At 46.1% G+C, this 19,576-nt stretch overlaps 1 pseudogene; it reads left to right on the forward strand.

Annotated features, from left to right (window-relative positions):
- Positions 1-482: 482 nt before the first annotated feature.
- On the forward strand, positions 483-2,043 carry LOC139001888 (zinc finger CCCH-type with G patch domain-containing protein pseudogene; annotated as a pseudogene).
- The last annotated feature ends 17,533 nt before the right edge of the window (positions 2,044-19,576 follow it).

Consider the following 19,576-nt stretch of genomic DNA (forward strand, 5'->3'; position numbering starts at 1 on the left):
CTTTAACTATGAACAAACACGCTTAAACTACATAATCTTTACTCCCTGGAATGGAGATAAGAAACGCCCTAACCTTTGGAATAGAATGGATAGGATTAAAATCAACTGGTATAAATACAGATGTAACAGGAGAAATAAAGACAGAACCTGGCTGGAGAACCTGGAGAGAGAACCTGGCTATGATGATCAACTGAATGCTGCTTCCGTGTCTTTCATTCTTTGCCGACTCCATCCACACCTTTGGGAACCCCTGGACCTGCTGGAATTAGACCCCAACAATTAGCAACATTTCTATGCCCAAAGGAAGGAAGTGGATCCTCACCCTCAGGGGACTGTTGCAGGAGCCAGGGTAGAATTGGGGGAGCTTCAGGAACAAAGAAGGTGACCAAGCTGCTGACAGGAAGTAAAGAAGCTCTGCTTCCACCACCCCCGTGAGGACCCAGGACCCTCCCTGCCGACCTGGGAAACCAGCCTTCCCCCGCATGATGGACGAGGAGAGCCTCCAGACCGCACTCCAGACCTACGGCGCCCAGCTGCAGCAGGTGGAGCTGGCCCTGGGTGCCGGCCTGGATCCCGCCGAGCTGGCCGACCTGCGCCAGCTCCAGGGAGACCTGAAGGAGCTGATCCAGCTCACTGAGGCCAGCCTGGTGTCTGTCCTGAAGAGCAAGCTGCTGGCCACCCTGGACAGAGAGCGCCCAGAGCAGGACGACGCGGAGTACCTGGCGTTCCAAAAGGCTGTTGCTGAAGCAGTGGAGGAGCCAGTAGCCCCCAGGGCAGAACTGGACACTGTACCTGAAAGAGAGGCTGGGCCAGGACCCAGCCAGCCTGGACTGGAGGAGGATAAAGGGGAGGACACGGAGGATGTGGGAGAGCTGAGTGGGATGAAGGTGAACGCCCCCTACCACAGTTCCTGGGGCACCCTGGAGTATCACAATGCCATGATCGTGGGCACGGAAGAGGCAGAGGACGGCTCCGCAGGTGTGCGGGTACTCTACCTGTACCCCACCCACAAGTCCCTGAAGCCCTGTCACTTCTTCCTGGAGGGCAAGTGCCGCTTCCTGGACAATTGCAGGTTCTCCCATGGGCAGGTGGTCTCTGTGGATGAGCTGCGCCCCTTCCAGGACCCGGACCTGAGCTCCCTGCAGGCTGGTTCTGCATGTCTGGCCAAGCAACCAGATGGTCTCTGGTACCCAGCACGGATCACTGATATGGACAGCGGCTACTACACAGTCAAGTTTGACTCGCTGCTGTTGAAGGAGGCCGTTTTGGAGGGGGACAGCATCCTTCCCCCACTGCGCCCAGAGCCTGCAGTATCCTCTGACTCAGACAGTGGTGACCCGGACGATTCCAGCTATGCCAGAGTGGTGGAACCCAGCGCCACCGACCACGGGGCCTGCATCTCTGCCTTTGCGGGCTGGGAAGTGCACACGCGGGGCATCGGCTCCAGGCTGCTCGCCAAGATGGGCTATGAGTTTGGCAAGGGTCTGGGCCGACACTCGGACGGCCGGGTGGAGCCCATCCACACTGTGGTGCTGCCTCGAGGGAAGTCGCTGGACCAGTGTGCAGAGATCCTACAGAAGAGGACCAAAGGCAGCAAGGTTGGCACTAGTCGGGCCCCAAAATACCAGGGCAGAGGAGGCAGGCCTGGGGGCCGCCCGCCCCCTCGGAGCCTGTTTGACTTTCTGAATGAGAAGCTGCAGGGCCAGGCTCCTGGGACCCTGGAGGCAGGGGCTGCCACCCTTGGGAGGAGGAGTGGCAAGGAGCTGTACCATGCCAGCAAGGGCACCAAGAGGGCCCTGAGCCTGCGGCTCTTCCAGACCCAGGAGAAGATTGAGCAGGCCCAGCGGGACATCCGGGGCATCCAGGAGGCCCTCGCCCGCAACACTGGCCGGCACAGCATGACCGTGGCCCAGCTGCAGGAGAAGCTGGCAGGAGCCCAGCGGCAGCTGGGGCAGCTCCGGGCCCAGGAAGTGGGCCTGCAGCGGGAGCAGAGGAAGGCGGACACCCACAAGAAGATGACAGAGTTCTAGAGCCCAGCACGTGCCAGGGATAAGGCTCAGCTCCAGCTCCCACAGCCTCTGGAAGACTTGTTGTCCTCCAATAACTAGATGCTGACAGAAGAGGGGCCACCCCCAAACCAGACCCCACGGTCAGCCTATTGCCAGGCTGGGGTGTGCGGACATTGCTGAGTGGAGATTGGGTACAGGGGTCAAGTACATAAGGACACATATGTAATACCTTGATCAATAAAGAAAGAAAAAAACAGATTAAAGTGTGTTCTATATACTCTACTTACCATGAAGAAGGAGTGAAGAATGGAGGAAGGGGGGGGGGGGGGAATGAAGGAAGGGAGGGAGGGAGAGTGACTGTATCCAAAGACACACGTGTCGGCATCAGAGATCTGGCTTCCCAGGGTCTGGCACATCTTTGTGCAGTCTGGTCAAATGCCCAGTACAATAGCCCCCCCTTATCTCTGGGAGATACACTTCAAGACCCCCAGTGAACAGCTGAAACTGCAGGTAGTACCAAGCCCTACATATACTACGTTTTTTCCTTTACATATATCTTATGATGGAGTTTAATTTATAAATTAGGCACAGTAGCTCTGGCCAGTGTGGCTCAGTTGGATGAGTGTTGTCCCATGCACAGAAAGGAAGGTCGCCAGTTCAATCCCTGGCCAGGCACATGCCCAGGTTGTGAGTTCGATACCCAGTCAGGGTGCGTGAAGGAGGCGATGGATGGATGTTTCTCACGTCAATGTGTTTCTCTCTCCCTCTCCTTCTCTCTTCCTCTCTCTCTAAAATTAATAAAAACGTATTTTTAAATAGGTACAGTAAGAAATTAACAATTAATAATAAAATAGAAAATTATAACAATATACTGTAATAAGTGTAATGTGAACGTGACCTCTCTCTCTCTCTCTCTCTAATAATTGACCTGATAACTGAGATGGCTACTAAGTGACTAACAGTAGGTGCACTGGGTGATTTACAACCCAGGCCAGGACAGCACAGGATTTTATGCTACTCAGTACAGCATCCAGTTTAAAACCTATGAATTATTTATTTCTTAAATTTTTGCATTTAATATTTTCAGATTGAAGTTGAAGACAGGTAACTGAAGCCACAGAAAGCGAACTCGTGGATAAGGGGCAAGGGTGGGGGGGATTGTATCATGCTCTGTCTGGTATTTCCCTGGGGAGTGAGAGGCCTACCACAGGGCATCTCTCCTCTAGCTGCCTGGGAGGCCACTGGACATCCCAAGGCATTCTCATTCCTCCTCCTGTCAGTCACTTCCCCTATCCTAGCATCACAGCTGGAGACCGCTCCTGAATCTCCCCTCAATCTCCTTCTTCTTCTTCTTCTTCTTCTTCTTCTTCTTCTTCTTCTTCTTCTTCTTCTTCTTCTTCTTCTTCTCCTCCTCCTCCTCCTCCTCCTCCTCCTCCTCCTCCTCCTCCTCCTTCTTCTTCTTCTTCTTCTTCTTCTTCTTCTTCTTCTTCTTCTTCTTCTCCTTCTTCTTCTCCTTCTTCTTCTTCTTCTTCTTCTTCTTCTTCTTCTTCTTCTTCTTCTTCTTCTTCTCCTTCTTCTTCTTCTTCTTCTTCTTCTTCTTCTTCTTCTTCTTCTTCTTCTTCTTCATCGTCCTCGTCATTGTCATCATCATCATCATCATTGTTGTCATTGTGGTCATTATCATTGTTACTGTTAATCCTCACCCAGAGTTCTTTACCAGGGGTCTGGGCACAACTTAACTGATACTGTTATATGAAAAATAGATGTCTCCCCCAAACTTCGGTGACCCCTCATCTCTCTATCTGACTGTGGTGGTTTTCCCATACATCAGGGCCCCCATCGCCTCACTTTTACACACTACCCCTCAAATGGACCAAGAAGGTCCTGTCCTCCTGCATTTCTAATATGGGCTCTTTTCTGATCCTTTTTGAACTTAACATGTTTCTGAGATAATTGACCCTTAACTTTGCAAAAAGGGGATATACTTAACTTTACATGGTAAATACAGTCTGGGAAAACTATTAGGAAATCAAATATCTGTTTAACATAAATAACTAGTGAGAGAGAGTAGGTAAGTGGAAAGATCGCAGGCTTTGGAATGAGTGAGAAGTGCTTTCCCTCCCACACTTGGGAACTGTGAGATCATGGCCTGGTTTCCTAACCTCTGTGAGCCTCCATTTCCTCATCCATCAAAGAGAAAAAGAATTGGAGCTTCCTAGGGTGGTCAGGAGAATCTAATGACTTAATGCCTGTCAAGTGCTGGCAGGTAATAGGTAACAAGGCTTCCAAAAATTTAATTCTGTTTTTTCCCTCCCTCTTTTCCTATCGGTGGCTATAAACAGATTCCCTGGAGAATTCAAATGTACAGTGTAGAATATTTATGTAAGTTCCATGAAAGCCGGAACTTGTCTGTATCCTCAAGGCCTAGTGCTCAGCACACAGTTGATGTTTAATAAATATTTGTTGAATGAATGAATGAATGAATGTGAATAATGTACTACTACCTTCTATTGTTTCTTTGACACTGGTTGAGTACCTATGGCACTATGTTTCCAAACAGTGCTCTCTGCCCTTGCCTGTGAAAATGACTGGTACCTGCTCTTGGATGAATTCCTTAGCCTAAGGGCACTTTACCTAAAGTAACTCCTATTTTTTTAAAAACATATTTTTATTGATTTCAGAGAGGAAGGGAGAGAAAGAGACAGATAGAAACATCAATGATGAGAGAGAATCATTGATCGGCTGCCTCCTGCATGCCCCTACTGGGAATCAAGCCTGCAACCCAGGCATGTGCCCTTGACTGGAATCGAACCTGGGACCCTTCAGTCCACAGGCTAATGCTCTATCCACTGAGCCAAACCAGCGAGGGCATGAAGTAAGTCCTATGAAGCAAGCTTATTGCCTGATGGACTGTCCTGCTTCTGCACAGTGCCCTCTGTCTGTGCAGGGAGGCGGGCCGCAGCTCTGTGCAGCTCTCACAGCCCAGGCCCTGGCCGAGCATCCCTGGCAAAGTCATTCTGAAGGTGAGAAGAGCCCTGGCCTCAGAGCCAATTAAGTCATCAAGCACAGAGGACCTCAGGCCCACAACAATGTTTTAATCTTAGTTTCTTTTATTTATTTATGGAGAAAAGGTCCCATGAAGGGGAAAAAAAATGACCAAGGAGTAGCATGAAACTGAGTAGCATGAAAAAAAAATGAAAGTCACAGTGTGGTCCTGGGAGTCCCGAGCAGAAGAGCGCCACTAACCATGCATGCTGCAGGCCTGGGCGGGGTGCTCCTTCCTGCACCTTCCAGGAGAAAAACAAGCTCTGCAGGGAGGAAGGCAAACCTCTGTTTGGAGGCAGAAGGGCTTCCTAACCTCCCTGGCCTCTTAGAAGGGCACGTTCTAGTACAGTATACCTTCCTCCCGGGCCCAAAATAAGGGAACCGCAGCCAGCTCTCGCTCTGTCTTCTCCCAAAGAAGGCAAACCCAGTGTGACCTCATCCCCTGAATCACAAGTAGAGGGGGCTCATCAATGACTTCATTTCCTTTTCCCTCAAAAGTCAAGTCCAAGGGTGACCTCCCCTCAAATCTGGCAAGACTGGGCTTGATGTCACCGCCCTCTCCCTGCCAAGGCCTCTCTTCCGCCTGCCTGGCTGATGACACATTTCCACCCAGACGGCTTCTCAGAAGCGGCTCTGCCTGTAGGTGTGGGAGTCTGGCTGGACGCTGCTTCCTCTTTGCCACAGGGCAAGCCCTCTAGCTGAAACGGCACTCCAGTCAGTGAGGGTGACAAATGGGTGACTCAGCCCCGAGGCGGACGTATTTATCCAAGGCCCCACAGTAAAGAAGGGGTTTTTAGGCAGGCCTGGAGGGCAGGGTGCGCCAACTCAGGATGATAAACTAAAAAGCAAAAGGGGAAGCCCAGAGCTGAGGAATTCCTAGAAAAGAATGCACTACCTTGGCCCGGAGGCCAAGGCTGCTAGAGCTGGCAGGGCTGCCAGGCAAGGACGGCCTCACCCTGCAGCAGCTATGACCCTGCAAGCGCTCGCTCAGCAGCCCGGCCACCCATCTGCCCGGGTTTCCCGCGTGTCCTTTGGACCTTCTCTGCAGGCGCTGGGTCCGCCATCTGTAGGAGGGAGGACGGTAGGCCCCAGGTGTGCGTGGGGACTCAGCATCCAGTGAGCAATGCTATTTGCATCTGCAGCCCAGATTAAATGCATGAGGAGGAGAGGACAGGAAAGAAGTTAACTTTGTAAATAGGAAGTTGAAGGGGTTGTAATAGTGGGGGAAGCTGTACATAGGAACATAAAACTGCTCTAAAAAGTCTGTATTTTTAAATGGAGATTTTTTTTTTAAGTCTGTCCTATGGCCACAAAACCCGCTTAGAATCATGAGGATGGTTCATTCTAGCTTAAGGGGGAGACCAGGTAAGCAGGCCGACTAACCATCAGGATTGTAGGAGCCACAGCAAAGTCACCTCTCCTTTTCCTCACGCCTTTGGCACAGCCCAGGGTGTCACGATTCCTTCACTGTGTACAATTGCGTCTAATGCTACAGCTAGGAAGAGAGAGCAAATAGTTCTGGGAGAGACTGATTGTAGCATAGGAATAGGTAAGAGATCTATTCTTGAGAAAAGGTGTTTATATTCTAAGCCTCAGTTTCTTCATCTGTTAAATTAGGATAACAATGTTATGTCTTACAGAGCTGTCATATAGATCCATTTTCAGTGAAATCTTTGCCATCCAGTGGATTAAAAAATAGCTACACCCTCTCTTCCTCACACCATATATCCTAGCATTTCCTCAGTTAATTTTTCTACAACACTTTTATCATCATCTCCACATCATATATTTTACTTTTAAAATTTTCTTTATCTCCCTTTCGGATGTAAGTCCCATGAAGGCAGGGATTTTTTTTGTCTACTTTATCCTAAATCCCCAACACCTGGAACACTGTCCAATACAGAATCAGTCCTAAGTAACTATTTACTGGATAAATAATTCATGTAAAGTGCTCAGCACACTGGCTGGCATGAGCCAAGTACATAATACATGTTAACTTGTATCATTTGTATTCTTCCATGCTGCAAACTTCTTTAAAAAAAAAAGAATGACGAAGTTCCAGAGAGGAGAGAAAAGCATGCAGAAAAGGAGAGTTAGTGAGGATCAAAAAGAGGTGTCCTAATTGCACAGCTTTCATTCCTCAAGGCTGAAGCATCTCTGAGGCTGGTGAGAAGCAGGGCTCTGCGCCGCCCGTTCTCATCCCTCCCTCTGGGTCGGACCTCTTTGTGCAGGACACAAACTTCATGACTATACCTGGTGTCTGCTATGCGAGAAGGAGGTGGAGATCCAGGAGTGCCGGGCTGACCAGCACCCCCTGAACGAGGGGTGAACAGATTACTCCGACAGAGTTTCACTGTGGGGGTGAGGGCTAAGGGACTTGCCCAACTGAAGAAGCCAGGCCGCCTCGATTGCCTGCCTCATTAGCCTTTTATTGCAGCTTTTATCTTTAGATACAATCAGTAAGGTGAGTAATCTTGGTTGGACACATGTGTTTACATTGTCCTCTGGGCAAGAGCATCCAGGGATTAAGCATAAGGATTCCAGTAAACACTCGGGGTCTGTACGTGCACAGGCATGTTTAGAAAGGTCAAGGAATAATCAGGGGCACCACCTTCCACACCCCCCTAAGTCTCCCCTAAGTCAGAATTCTGAGAAACAGGGCAGGCACCCTTCTACCCACTTCCCTTTTCTCAGAATGTCCTCCTTACAACTTTCCATCCAAGTCTCTTGTGCTCCCCAACAAAGGAGTACATGAAAAACAAATGCCTGGCCCCTACTGTATACACCCCAAGGATGAGACCCTTTTCCTTTGCAGCTGGACTTTAACATTTCCTCTAGAACAGCAGTTCTCAACCTGTGGGTCGAGACCTCTTTGGGGATCGAATGACCCTTTCACAGGGGTCGTCTAAGACCATCTGAAAACACATATATAATTACATATTGTTTTGTGATTAATCACTATGCTTTAATTATGTTCAATTTGTAACAATGAAAATACATGCTTCATATCAGATATTTACATTACGATTCATAACAGTAGCAAAATTACAGTTATGAAGTAGCAATGAAAATAATTTTATGGTTGGGGGTCACCACAACATGAGGAACTGTATTAAAGGGTCGCGGCATTAAGAAGGTTGAGAACCACTGCTCTAGAAGATGCTAACCTCCTAGTCCTACTCCATGCTGCCCCCTAGCCATAGCCAGCTCTGCTGGAGGCCTGTGGTATTAAAACAAACTAGGTTCAACTCGGAAGAATGCCTTCTATGGATTTAAATTTTGAACAAGTAACTTAAAAGGCCATTTGCAGAGGGGCAATGTGGTGTCATGGAAAGGCCACAGGATATGACCTACAATGGTGGCTTGATAAGTATCAACTTGACAAGACCAAACTGCATTTCCCAGAATTCCCTTCCTTGCTCATTTCCCATTCCTATTGCCATTGGAGATATCCGTGCATGAGATTTGAGGAAGAGAAGTGACGAGCAGTGAAGTCATGGCCATGGTGCAGCTCACTACCACCACTCTGCTGGCTCACCTGGCTGGCTCCCCAACAGGTGTCTTTTATTGCTGTTCCTGCCTTCCCAGAGCTCTCTCCACTGTGAGCGCGATGGCTGCTGCCCAACCATCTGCCCACCCCTCCCAGGTGCAACACCAGCATTCTCAGGGGCTTTGAGAGGTGGGGCTTTTTTGTTAATCCTCACCTGAGGATGTTTTTTCCATTGAGTTTTAGAGTGAGAGAAAAAGAGAAACATAGATGCTGTGAGAGATACATCTATTGATGGCCTCCAGCACCGAACCTGCAACCCAGGTATTTGCCCTTAACCGAGAATCAAACCTGAGACTCTTCAGTGTGCTGGCTGACGCTCTAACCACTGAGAACAGTAGCCAGAGTGAGAGAGGTCAGGCTTTTACACAAAAGAAAGGATGTAAGTAGAGCTTGAGGCACCTGACTGGTGGGGAAGTATTTTGGGGGCGTTTCCTTCAAATCCCACCATGACTGGCCTCATATACTCTATTTGGATTCACAGCCGAGGTGATCATTTATTACCGTCTTAGCAGAGAATACAAATAATGTAAAGCAGGCCTTCACTGTTTAAATTCTCAGTTTTAGGGACTGGAATACAGGACTATGCAGACAAAGAGGCCTCTTCCCACACGCTGCCATCTTGCCCTCAGCTCCACCCGCAACCGCTCTCCCGATGTCAGACACACCCCTTTCATCCAGCCTCTCTCTCCTTTGCATCCTGCTGTGTTATCTCTCTGTCCTCCATCCATCTTGTCAAAAACAAACGAAGGGGTATGAACTAACCTAGGACGGCTTGACACAGAAAAAACGGTCTGTTCAAAATCCCAGAATGTCACGGTGAACTAGTTGAGAAATGGTACGATGAACTGTGTTAGCTTTTCCAAAGTCAGTTTCTGTGGAAAAGGTATTGAACATTTGACTCATTCATTAACAATTTGAGACAGTTAAATGGGGGAGGGGAAAAAGTTTTCATTTTTGTTCATAAGGATTTGGTTCAGGTGCCAAAGCTCATGAACCTTGGAATATAGTCAGCTACAGTCATGGATGATTCCCCAAATGACAAGGCCAACACTGGCAAAACAAAGAGCGGATTTGGCCCATCGCTTGCCTATGCTAATGGATGCTGAGAAACGGACACTTTACAACCACCCACAGGTTTCCTGGTATTGCTGCTGTCATTCCAAAATCTTGGCTCCTTCAAAGTATCTTCTCTTGCCCCCTGCCAGAGAAAACCAGTCTATAAAAAAAGCTAAATCCAAGGCCACTTACTTCCACATAAAGAAAATATTTTGTCAACTGCCAAATTCATTTTTCTAATGTCCTCTTACCCAATAACTTATGCCTGGTGTCCTGAGCAGAATCCAAGTAGGGTAATCCCATCCTCCCAACCAAATTCTCCCAAGGAGTTTGAACTAAGCATGACATTATCCTTCACTCACTTCTTCAGCTATCCTCTTATTAATCAAACTAATGCTTTTCATCCCCGAAGTATGATGGGGGTGGAATTTCTAACTAGGGATTATTCTTAAGAATTTAGTGATGAGAGGTTCCATTATATAAACTTAGAAAAGTTCCTTGGAAGTCAAGTCTGGATTCATTTATTCAACAAATAGTTATTAAAGCATGTGCCAAGTACTGTTCTCAATGTTGCAGATGCAGCCTGATACAAGAAAAGGTTTCTGCCCTCAAGAAATAAGTATTAAAATAAGTATATGGGATGAGGTTAGAGAGGGAGGCAGGATTCAGACCATTTAATCCATGATGTGGAATTTGGATATTATTATAAGTACAGTTGGAAAGCATTGGTAGAGTGATATGATTTGGGGTTTTTTCCAAAGACCATTATGAAGGGCGAAGCCATTATACAGGACAACTGCCTGCCAGGGTCCTAGCTTTCTGCTAGTTTCCAGTGAAATAGAATCATTCTGGAGTCAGCTCAACTGTGAACATGTCTTCCTCCCTGCAAGCCTTTAAAGATCATTGCATCCTGGTTAACTCAAAAGGCCAAGGAGCCCAAAGCCATGGTTTCATCATCTGAGCCATTGGCATCGGATTGGTCCATGATGAATGCTGCCTCCTCTTCCTCTCTAGCTGGCTGTACTTCATAGGCTCCCTTTGGTTATGTGGGACACCAGACAAGAGAAGGTAGATGAAGAAGCATTAGCTCATCACTGCTGCTCCAATAGCTGCCCTTGCTCTGCTGAAGGTAGTTCAGTGCCAAAATCAAGGAGCAGAAGTATTTACACATATACTAGTATGTGACTTACTGAATGGTGGCATTCTTCAAAGTGCATTACCACTGGCAAAGAATCATTAAAAACTCCCTATGTATTGCCCACCCTGTGAGCATGGACAAATATAAATAAAAAAGTTAGAGTCTGAGAATAGAAGGGAGCATTAGTGATCATCAAGTCCAACCTTCCACCTAATTTAGGGTTCTTCCATGCAGCCCTGACAGGGAGTCCTCCAGTGTTCCGTATCTTTCTTATTAGCCAATGGGAAGGGTAGCAAAGTTATGGTTAATTACCATGTTTCTCTATTATTAGATAGGATGGGGACCAACTGGGTGGCAATTTAGTTTCACATTGTTTTGTTGGCAAGGGAAGGTCATTTATTGTGCCAATTATTGCCCAAAATTATGGTCTGAAGGGCCAAAAGGCAGATAGAGAAAGTCACGTCTTAAAGAGGGGCCAAGGTCACAATTTGGAAAGGGAGCACCAAGTTTTCCAATCTCAGGAGCAAGAAGACAGAATAAAGTATACAGAGCTAAACAAGAAGATACCCAGGATGCTGATGAATGATGAATACAGAGTAGATGGTTAAAGGTGAGCAAGCCTGGAGAAATTCCTAAGAGTGCATGCAGGTTCCCATGATGGAATTTTTAATACAGTTCACACACAAATGTGTATGATTGTGCCTAGTACAATTATAGTTGTCAGGGGCTGGAATAGAACTTATACCCAACTTCTGCCAAATGGCCACTGCCTTACATGAAAGCCCCTTTCATCATCAAGAAATGCCAGAGATTCAGAATATTCTCTGTCTCCTCATCTCTCTGGCCATAAGCTATTCTCGCATGAAATGCAGAGCAAATCGAATTCTTTTGCTCATGACAATTCTTCAAATAATTAAAAACATGGACCTTTCCATCTTTCCTACTCTAGGCTACACATCCCTAGATGCCTTCAACTGTTCTCAGCATAATGTCATAGGTGCCAAACTTTCAAGAAATTCAAATCCAGATCTCCCTCTTTCCCCAGAAGGAAGATGAGGTTTAGAAAGGTGAATGCAGCTGTGTAGGGAATAGATTTCTCCCATTGTCATCTGGAAGTGGCAGATCCAGAACTTAAAGTTTGATGTCTTAATTCCAGATCCAGAGTTTAGCCCATATCTTTCAAATACCCTTACCCTCCAACTTATCTTCTTCTGGACTCATTCCAGCTTCTCAGAAAACTCCTGTAAATGTAGCCCCTGATGCTGAACCCACTGGCAGATGTGGTCTAGTGAGCCAAGAGAGTAAGGCAATTGTTATCTACTTTATTCTAAATGCTGCTATGATTACCTCAGATTTCTTTGACAGGCTCTGATGATTCATTCTGAGCAAGTGGTTAAGCAGACAGATTGTGTTTTGTGTTGAACTTGCAATGTGTCAAGCAAGAAATTTTCCACCTCGTACTAGAATGGCTCATTTTCACTTTATCCTAGGTACAGGACTTTATATTGAACCCTCCTAAATATCTCTTTGTTAGTTAAGATATATCTTTCTACCTGGTTGAGATATTTTTGAATGTTAATTTTCTTATCAGAAATATTAGCTAACCATTCATGTTTTATGACACACAGAGACTCAGTAAGCACACTGTGGCAAAGACAATTCTCACCAAAGATGCCATGTACTCTCCTACTTTTCCAAGTCATGTGACTTCCTCTCACCAATAAATTGTGAATGAAGGTGATATCACTTCTGCTTCAAGGCATTTAAGACTCAGTGTGGTTTTTCTATTCTTATATTCCCTGGAATCAGACACCTTGTAGGCCCCCTGTCCTAGATGTCCCTATTACAGGGGGTGCTTACATGAGCCAGTGCAATACTTTCAAGACAGTTAACAGTATCCCATTACAGTCTCTACATCAGTTACAAATTCAATTTTTTAAAAAATATATTTTATTGATTTTTTACAGAGAGGAAGGGAGAGGGATAGAGAGTTAGAAACATCGATGAAAGAGGAACATCGATCAGCTGCCTCCTGCACATCTCCTCCTAGGGATGTGCCTGCAACCCAGGTACATGCCCTTGACCGGAATCGAACCCGGGACCCTTCAGTCCACAGGCTGACGCTCTATCCACTGAGCCAAACTGGTTTCGGCACAAATTCAATTTGTCACTCAACAACATCATAAAAGATTGGATCAAATGCCTTGTTATATCCAAATAAAAGGTGTCCCCCCAAAAATGTTTACACACTTTGAATGATTATAAAGCCAGTGTTTATTAACATACAGTCCATTTCTCAAAGTTTAAAAGAGTGTATAGAAATGAATAATTTTTTTTGTCAATCCCTGTTTTCAAACTGATGGCCGTTCTGGTCCAGCCACTGCTGACATTGCAAAGCAATAGAATCACAAATATCAATGATCATTTTGTTTGGTATTTTTGTCTCCTCAATTCATTGACTGTTGCTGGCTTTGTTCCATATACATTATTTTATGTATCCCCATAAAAATAAAGTCTAGGAGCACTTTAGGATAAATTTTCTTTGTTCAAAGCTTAGTCTGGCTTTACCCTTATTTCAAATCAGCTAAACCTGAAAAGAAACGAAAATTAAGTGAGTTATCAGCTATTAAAGTGTGTATACATTTTTGGGGACAGCCTATATTTTTACTTCCAGCCAACACCTCTTTTCTGGTTACCGAGAAGAAACTCTATGTGGAAAAGTTGGGCAGCTGGAGTTGGTGCGAGAATCACTAATAAACTTTGTTCCATGTATAATCCTGGAATCTAAGGAGACTCAATGCCCTAAATTGGCTCCTTTGAGGCCCACTGTAGCTTTTGTGGAATTTATACACTTTTTTTTAAGGAAAACAAAATAGAGATGTCTTAAGAGAAGTAGGCTGTTCTTCTTGAGTCTGTGAGAACCAAATGTTTCCTTCAGTAAAATTGATTTTCTCTGCTTTGTCAGAAAAGGACAATTGAATGAACTTGAGGAGTTATTGAAAATGCACCTCCCACCAGCATCAGCAGGAGTCATGCTGAGTGTGGGGAAGAAGTGGATGGTGCAATAGAGGAGGCTACTGGAGGTCTTTAAACTTCCTCCATGCTCTTCAGTCTCCTTCCCTGTTCTCTTCCTATTTCTTATCCACTGGGGGACAGGCTGTCAACATTACTGCCTCCAGTTTTTATGGCCTTTCCTTCAGTGTCACCACTTCCTCCTAGCCACACCCATTAGTTCTCCAATCTGCATCTTATTTTTAGTCAGTGACCAGGACATTTGGCATGTTAACCTTCATTTCAGTTAACACCAGATGCAGTGAATCCAGTTTCACATCTGTCCTCACCCAAAGTTGGCCCCAAACAAGTTTTTTTGTTTGTTTGTTTGTTTTTGGTTAAATGGCATTTATTTATTTATTGTTGTTGTTGTTGTTGTCTTTTTTTGATTAGTTAAATCTTTATTGTTCAGATTATTACATTTGTTCCTCTTTTTTCCCCCATAACTCCCCTCCACCCAGTTCCCACCCCACCCTCCTCCCTCACTCCCCACCCACTGTCCTCATCCACAGGTGCACGATTTTTGTCCAGTCTCTTCCCACATCCCCCTCACCCCTTTCCCCCCCAAGAATAGTCAGTCCACTCCCTTTCTATGCCCCTGATTCTATTATAATCACCAGTTCATTCTGTTCATCAGATTATTCACTTGATTTTCAGATTCACTTGCTGATAGATGTGTATTTGTTGTTCATAATTTGTATCTTTACCTTTTTCTTCTTCTTCCTCTTCTTAAAGGTTACCTTTCAGCATTTCATATAATACTGGTTTGGTGGTGATGAACTCCTTTAGCTTTTCCTTATCTGTGAAGCTCTTTATCTGATCTTCAATTCTGAATGATAGCTTTGCTGGATAAAGTAATCTTGGTTGTAGGTTCTTGGCATTCATCACTTTGAATATTTCTTGCCACTCCCTTCTGGCCTGCAAAGATTCTGTTGAGAAATCAGCTGACAGTCGTGTGGGTACTCCCTTGTAGGTAACTGACTTTCTTTTTCTTGCTGCTTTTAAGATTCTCTCTTTGTCTTTAGCCCTTGGCATTTTAATTATGATGTGTCTTGGTGTGGTCCTCTTTGGATTCCTTTTGTTTGGGGTTCTCTGTGCTTCCTGGACTTGTAAGTCTATTTCTTTCACCAGGTAGGGGAAGTTTTCCATCATTATTTCTTCAAATAGGTTTTCAATATCTTGCTCTCTCTCTTCTTCTGGCACCCCTATAATTCGGATGTTGGTACACTTGAAGCTGTCCCACTGGCTCCTGACACTATCTTCGTAATTTTGGATTCTTTTTTCATTTTGCTTTTCCAGTTGGGTGTTTTTTGCTTCTTCGTATTTCAAATCGTTGACTTGATTCTTGCGACCCTCTAGTCTGCTGTTGGGAGTCTGTATAATATTCTTTATTTCAGTCAGTGTATGCTTAATTTCTAGTTGGTCCTTTATCACAACCTCGAGGGTCTCATTAGATTTCTTATAGGTCTCATTAAGTTTATCGGCAGTTTCTAGAAAATTCTTGAAAAACCTTAAAAGTGTGGTTTTGAACTCTATATCCAGTCGTTTGCTTTCCTCCATTTCTGTCATTTGTGTCCTGTTTCTTTGTCTCTGCATTTTTTACGTTTCCCTGTGTTGATAAAGTGGTTTTCTGTGCTAAGTGTCCTCTAGGACCCAGTGGTTCAGCCTCCCCAATTACCTGAGGAGGACACTCTTGGTGCACCTCCTCATGGTCTTTGTGCACAGTCATGTTGTAGTTAAGCCTTGATTGTTGTAGGTATCACTGGGAGGAATTGATCTCCAGGCCAATTGACTGTGAGAATCAGCTGTGTCTGCAGTGGGAGAACTTCTGTGCTGGAGATACCCCTCTGGAGCAAGACTTGCTTCAGTGGGGCTTTGGTGCTCACTGAGTCTGCCCCCTGAGTGTGTCCTTTATGGTTCCTCGGAGCTGCAAACTGGATGGTCCCACTCTGACCACTGTGCACACTGGCTCCTGGATCTCTAGGGAGGTGCTAATCTAGCCTCTGCCTGAGGCTATCCAGCAAAAGCCTCCCTCCAGGGCTTGGGCGGGGTGGGTCCCACAGGATCAACAGGGTGAGGCTAGCAGTTATGGCTGCTCTCAGAGGCCCAGCTTCTCAGTGTCTCAGCAATAGCTGCAAGCCCCTCTGAGAGAAAGCTGCCCTCGAGTTCCCACTGATGCCAGACAGTCCCGCTTCTCCCGTGTGAGTCTGGGTCCCCAGAGACTCGCCCGGAACTGGAGCTCAGAGCCTGAGACTCCCTCCCGATTGAAAACAACACCGCGCCCTCAGCCGCCAGCCCACTCCGTGTGCGCCTCTGTACCTTAATATTTTACTTCCGCACTGCACCTCCTCTGAGTCTCGGTAAGCTTTTCTCTTTGCTTCTAGTTGTAGAAATTCCACTCAGCCAGCCTTCCTGTGGTTCTGGATGATGTCCGTTCTGTCTTTTAGTTGTATTTTTGAAGTGGTTGTTCGAGGCAGCAATCTCTGGTGTTTACCTATGCCACCATCTTGGTTTCTCCCCCAAACAAGTTTTTTTTTTTTTAAATTCTGAATTTTTCTCTAAATTATGTGTGCCCCTTTAAGGATCTGCTTTATACTGGCCTTTGTGATGGGTGCACATCCTGATAGCTGACTTGTTAAAGAAGCACTTGACAAGAGGGGCTACTTTCCTGGAATTTGCCCTCAGAACAGGGAACCTTGACTACTTGTGACAGTTTTGTGTATCCACAGACGCTTTAAAGGTTATTCAACCCTGAATTTTGTAGAGTCAACCACAAGATTTGTTAAGAATGTCAAACCCCACATGTGGAATGAGAACTCTATCCATTAATCAAACAGTTAATTGTATCAGTTAACATTTAAATGTGGTATTTACACAATAAATTTCAAGTAGCATTTTGTGTGTTGTAACTTAAGATGCTTCCATATTAGGGAATTAGTGATACCATTAGTCAGAGCTGCCTAGAGAAATGCCTTTATCCAAGCTCAGAGAAGACCTCTTTCCCAACTTCTCCTCCTCCCATTATCTTTACTCTATATTGTTTACCTATTTTCTTGTATATCCTCTGACAAGTTACACTGGAATGGTTCTTTCTAGATGTAAACTGTAGTTGATGTGAGCATTGGGTCCGTTGTCCCCCAACAAGAGGCATATCCAGGACCTGAGGGCTGGAACCCAATGACAATGAAGAGAGTTGCTGGTGGCTGAGTGAATCTAAATGCAATATAATCTCTCCTTAGACCAGTGGTTGGCAAACTCATTAGTCAAGAGAGCCAAATACCAACAGTACAATGATTGAAATTTCTTTTGAGAGCCAAATTTTTTAAACTTAAACTGTATAGGTAGGTACATTGTTATTAACTTAATTAGGATATTCTAAGCTGGCCTTTGCTAAAAACGTCCTCAATCTGATTGAGGTACGTTCGCTGAGGTCGACCCCTTCCAACTCTCCCATCCACACTCGTCTCATATATTTGTTTCGTCTATCTTTTGTCACCCGCAAGCGATTTGCAGACGCAACTAGCACTAACCACTGCACAATGAGACTGCTGACTGCCTGAATCGCACGCCCCCCCCCCACCCCCCACCCCCCCCCCACCCCCGCATATCCCGCGGCCCACCAGAGTCACGTTTCCCGTCGCCCAATCAACCGACACCCCCCACTTCTTCTAACGCCACTTCTTCAAAATAGACTAGCCCAGGCCGAAAACCGACTTCTGCTCATGGGCCACGAAGTTTCAATCGCACTGTAGTGCCCGCCTGCATGTGGTATTTTGTGGAAGAGCCACACTCAAGGGGCCAAAGAGCCACATGTGCCTCGCAAGCCGCCGTTTGCCGACCACTGCCTTAGACCATGACAGCGCCCAGCTGACTTGCTTGGGAATTACAGAAGCTTGTAGGGCAGGACTCAGAGCTATGGAAACAATAACACCCATAGGATTAGGGCATGTACTGTCTGTCCTTTGCTAAATTTATTCCCATCACCAAAATAAAAATCACAGCCATCCTCTCCCTCACCATCGCTGCCCCAATCTATCTCTAGGCCCCTGAACTATCTCCTCATATTTGCCAGAGGAAGAAGGCATCTCTCTTTGTGTGCACAGAGGAGGGCTAAGCTTTCCACTGTTCTGTCCTTCCTTGTCCCAAACTCCACTACTAATTACAGTTCCCAGTTCATGGAAGCTTGCTGCTTTCCCTACTTATTCTCTGCAGAAACTGGCGCATCCGCTATTTGCGGGAATGGAACCTCCCAATGGGATCTGTGTGTATGCAGTCCCTGTCCCAGTAGGCTGCTGGGATGAGAGTGGTTTTGGAATCCCTGGCTCTTTGGTAGAAAGCGAGAATTGCAAATTGAGTATAACCTAAAACAAGTTTTCCCCTCTGGGCAGAAATCGTTGACATTTCCTTGATGCAAGAACAAACACCTCCTACTGGATACAGTATTAGCTGTTTAACACCTTCAGGCTGGGGGGGAGGGGGGGGCGCTAGCAGAGTGGGAGGGGAGCTGCACTTCCTCCCAAGCTCCGTCTACAGAACACTTCCTACAAAGCCCTCCTGTTTCTGTAGTCTTGGCCACACAGAGCCCGCCACTATTCCTCTTTGCTGAGCCCTGCCCATGCTCAGCCCCCCTGCCCCTTTTGCCCTCTCTCATGTCCCTCTTCCTTACAGAACCCAGCTGCCTGTTGAGGCTTCGCTCCCTGTATTTACAGCTGTCTAATCAGCTGGTCATTTACTTTCAATCGGAGCCAGATTGTGCTCCTCAGATTCATATCTCCTCTTTCACGTGGAGAAGAAATGATTGCTTTTCCTCTTTACCATTTGTTTCACACATGAGCTGCCATCCTGTGAGGATGAGCAGTTCATTAAATATGAAGATATAACCCAGCAGTTCAAGAGAGCATTTGTCCAAAGGTCAGACTTATATCAAAGGCAAGTCCAATGCCTAGGATTGGGGGGGAGGGGGCCCGACGGTCTCTCATGCACAGTCCCCATGTCTTCAGCTCTTCAGTTGTCAGCATGACATTTAGATTTCTAGAAGCCCTTCGTTATTTAATTCCAGCCAGGAATAAATTTCTCTGCCTCTAAGTCCTTCCTGAACAGTTAGGGTCAAGGAAAGGGCAATGCAGGGCTGTGCCGAAGGGTTCTGTCGGTAAGACTTGAGCTACACCAGTTTGAAGAGTCTGCTTTAGTAAAGTCTGAAAACCTGCAGGCCAACAATAAGATTATGGCTGTGGTTTGTAAGGCTGGTTAAGTTGAATTGAGCAAAAGGGAAATTGGGGAGATGAAGAGAGAGCAGGTGAAGGTAGTAAGTCAGAGACTGAATGAGAGGCAGATGGGCTGAGGGGCAGTTGCAGCTCATCAGCCCAGACTGTCCTGTCATGCACATCTGGGGATGCTTCACTGGACAGGATTTGTGTTCTTAAATATGACAGATGTTAGTAATCTGTCCGCATTTTCTCTCTTCTGAGAAAGATTCTCCTGGTGGGACATGGTGTTCTCTCTGTGATGTGTCTGTCTCTGTCCAAATTTCTCTTCTTATAAAGACACTAGAAGCCTGGTGCACAAAATTTGTGCATAGAGAGGGGGCCGTCAACCCAGCCTGTGCCCTCTCCCTTGGGGGATGTCCGACTGCCAGTTTTAGGCTCAATCCCTGAGGTTGGACATCCAGCAGTCAGAAGTCCCTCTCGCAATCTGGGACTGCTCGCCTCTAACCACTCGCCTGCCTGC

The sequence above is a fragment of the Myotis yumanensis genome, unplaced genomic scaffold (genome assembly GCF_028538775.1).
Source record: "Myotis yumanensis isolate MYYU_CA2020_CCGP unplaced genomic scaffold, mMyoYum1.0.hap1 SCAF_2, whole genome shotgun sequence".
In the NCBI taxonomy this organism is placed as follows: domain Eukaryota; kingdom Metazoa; phylum Chordata; class Mammalia; order Chiroptera; family Vespertilionidae; genus Myotis; species Myotis yumanensis.